Genomic DNA, 3,915 nt, shown 5'->3' with positions numbered 1-3,915 from the left:
ATTTCAGGATGGGCAATAGGATAGTTACATGGGACGAACTTACCGATAGTGACACCATAATGAATGAGTTGGCTGACGAATTACGTAGGTCCGGGTGGCTTGAAAGGACCTATGAGGAGGTACGTAAAGAACTTCTTAGGTTGCATGAAAGGTGGAAGAGGGTAGTGGAGCCAAAGAGTGAAACTTTCAGAAGGACTGCAGCAAAGAATCCATATTTATGGACTGACGACAGCGAGGACGAAGATGATATCTTCATGCAGCTGCTTCCGGGTTCTGCATCGTCGAAGGGCAAGAGTTCTGGATCATCCAAGGGCAAGAGATCTGCATCCTGGAAGGGCAAGAGTTTTGCATCGTCCAAGGGTAAGAATTCTGCATCCTCGAAGGGCAAGATTTCTGCATCGACGGAGGATGACTATGATGCCTTCATGTAGTTTTTAAGCTGTATTCCAGTTCTACCGTTTAATTCAGATGTATTTGCGCTATTAGTTTGTACTGTCTTATTGTATGGCATTATGTTCTATCATAATTTCATTTTGTAGTTGTTACACAATGTTCAATAATTAGTGGAGGGAAAGAAAATGCCACATTTTATTCTAAAACTATATATTTTTTGAATTACGACACGGTACAACTGAAAATAAGATGCATCGTACTATTGAAATAAAGCTACATTAAACTGCAGAAATTAAGATACATACGATTGAGAAATTTAAAATACTACCACAAGAATCTACTGAGTCCAGCGTGGATATTTTCCTTCTCCATCGTCAGCTTCTTCAACTGCCTTGGCCTCACGAGCCCTTTCTTTCTTTCTCTATCTCTCCGCCTCATGAGCCTCGTTTCGCTGTCGTTCCTACTCCTCCATGCGACGAGCCTCTTCCCTATTTTTCTTTCCTAAATCCTAAAAAAGGGTGTTGCTCCGCATAGTATTCTTTTAACTCTCTCTCTCTCTTGCTCTGCTTTCTTCTCAGCTTCCGCCTTCTCGCGTCGCTCTTCCGCATAGAAACTATTCCACGCACGGAGACTTCTTTCACGAACCTCAGTCACTGCCCAAGCCGGCATCTCTGTGTCAATCCAATGATAGTACATGCACAGAGGCGAAGGAGACTACAACAAGAAACAAGAATGTTATTAAAGAATCAATCAAAATACCAACAATATCTATTCGTGATGGTTAAAGCATACCGGAGGCTTGTCAAACTCTGAAATAGCTACGTGTGGATCTTCCTCATAATTGGCACATATGAAAAACTTCATGCCCAACCAATCTGAAAAATCCGTCACCTTCTTCACCTTGCAAAGATCGTCACACCAACACCGCAGGACTTCCAACCCCGGAGGCAAACTTGCATTCTTCATTTTCCTCGCCCTAATGCTTTGATCCGAGCAAGGAAAACTCATACTGACTGAAAAAATGTGTTACACACTTTGCGCAGTGGCGATTTCGACGATGGCTGGACGAGGATGACGAGAGCCTCAGTGTCTCCTTTTATAGGCCCAGACGACAAATGACGGCGAGAAAATAAGCGTGAACAGATGAAATTAGGCGGGAAATTTTTGGATCCCTGTAGTGTCGGCACAACAGGTTTCCGTAGTATCGAATTCCCGCAGTGAGTGAGTGATTCGCACAGTGCCATCGCATCCGCTGAAGAAAGCCGGAGTGATTCCCGGGTAGCAGCAGGGCATGAAAGTCGTCACTCATTAGATTCCCGCCCATCAAATTCATCGTTGTTCGCGCACGTTGGAATCAGTGCCGTCTGCAACAGGGAACCTGTCACGCGTGCAGCAGCAATAGAGGAGCCGCCTCCTGCGGTGGCGGCCTGGCCCACGCCTCGGCCCGCGCGCAGCAGGGGCTGTCGGCCAGGGAGCAGCAGCCGCAACGCTCGCCGCCTCGCCCGGTGGCAGTGTGGCCCACAACGTGTGGCTCGTTCCGCTCGGCCGCTGGCGCTGTACAAACACGTTATACCCCGCACGGCCGCCTCCTGCCGTGGCGGCAGGGCCCACCGGCTCCTGCCGTGGCGGCAGGTGCCACGTGTCACCTGCCGTGTAACACCCTCGATGCGACTATAGCTCCCACGTGTCGAGGCACGACTTAGAGACATAATCGCATTGAAGGCATATGTCGCAAGTTAGGCAATCTTCACAACATCCCATGTAATATAATAATAAAAGGGGAGATAACATAGTTGGCTTACACTCGCCACGTCAATCAAGTACATAAATAACATTACATCATGCATACACTCATGGCCTGACTACGGCGCCAAAATAAAAGAGAACCCAACATGCGACACGGTCCCGATCACCCCCAACTGGGCACCACTACTGATCATCGGGAAAGGAAACATAGTATCATTGAGAGTCTTCGTCGAACTCCCACTTGAGCTCATACGCATCTCCTAGAGCGGAATCATCAGGCCCTGCATCTGGTGTAATAGTAATATGTGAGCCACGGGGAATCAGCAATCTCGCACCCTCGCGATCAAGACTATTCAAGCTTATAGGTAAGGCAAGGGTAAATATAAGTGGAGCTACATCAAGCGACTAGCCCGTATGGTGGCTAACTTATTCGCAAAAGAGAGCGAGAAGAGGAGGCAAAGCCCGAGCGAGAAGCTAGAGAACAACCTGCGCAAACATTACTCCAACACCGTGTCCACTTCCCGGACTCCGCCGAGAAGAGGCCATCACGGCAACACACTCAGTTGATTCATTTTAATTAATTAAGGTTCAAGTTATCTACAACCGGACATTAACAAATTCCCATCTGCCCATAACCGCGGGCACGGCTTTCGAAAGTTCAATCCCTGCATGGGAGTCCCAACTTAGCCCATGACAAGCTCTCACGGTCAACGAAGGAATAGACCTCCTCCCAAGACGTTCCGATCAGACTCGGTATCTCGGTAACTCAAGACACTTCGACAGGTTAAAACAAGACCAGCAACACCGCCCGAATGTGCCGACAAATCCCGATAGGAGCTGCACATATCTCGTTCTCAGGGCACACTCAGATGAGACATCCTACGAGTAAAACCAACCCTCAAGTCGCCCCGAGGTGGCCCCGCAGTCTACTCGGTCGGACCAACACTCAGAGGAGCACTAGCCCGGGGGGGTTTAAAAGATGACCCGCGGGCTCCGGAAACCCAAGGGAAAAGAGGCTAGGTGGCAAATGGTAAAACAAAGGTTGGGCATTGCTGGAAAAGCTTTAATCAAGGCGAACTATCAAGGGGTTCCCATTATAACCCAACCGCGTAAGGAACGCAAAATCCGGGAACATAACACCGATATGACGGAAACTAGGGCGGCAAGAGTGGAACAAAACACTAGGCGAGAGGCCGAGCCTTCCACCCTTTACCAAGTATATAGATGCATTTAAGATAACATGGCAATATAATGATATCCCAACAATTAACTAAAAGATGTTCCAACAAGGAACGACCTCCAATCTTCACCTGCAACTAGCAACGCTATAAGAGGGGCTGAGCAAAGCGGTAACATAGCCAATCAACGGTTTGCTAGGACAATGGTGGGTTAGAGGTTTGGCATGACAATTTGGGAGGCTTGCAAGAAAATGGTAGGCATCATAGTAGTGGCATAGCAATAGAGCGAGCAAACTAGCATAGCAAAGATAGTAGTGATTTCGAGGGTATGATCATCTTGCCTGCACAATTGTCAGAGTTGACTGGATCCTCAAAAGCAAACTCAACGGGCTCCTCGTTAGCGAACTCGTCTCCCGGCTCTACCCAAACAAGACAAACAAGCAACAAGGATACAATCAACCGCGTGCAAACTCAAGCAACACGATGCAAAGATGATATGCTATGCGGGATGCGATGCGGGATGCAAAATGCAAGATATGACAGGAAATGCATGAACCTGGCCTCAACTTGGAATTCCAAGGGTATCACTTGAAAGATG

This window comes from Triticum dicoccoides, chromosome 2A, assembly GCF_002162155.2.
Source record: "Triticum dicoccoides isolate Atlit2015 ecotype Zavitan chromosome 2A, WEW_v2.0, whole genome shotgun sequence".
NCBI classification, from domain to species: Eukaryota; Viridiplantae; Streptophyta; class Magnoliopsida; order Poales; family Poaceae; genus Triticum; species Triticum dicoccoides.
Note: the sequence above shows the minus strand (reverse complement) of the source record.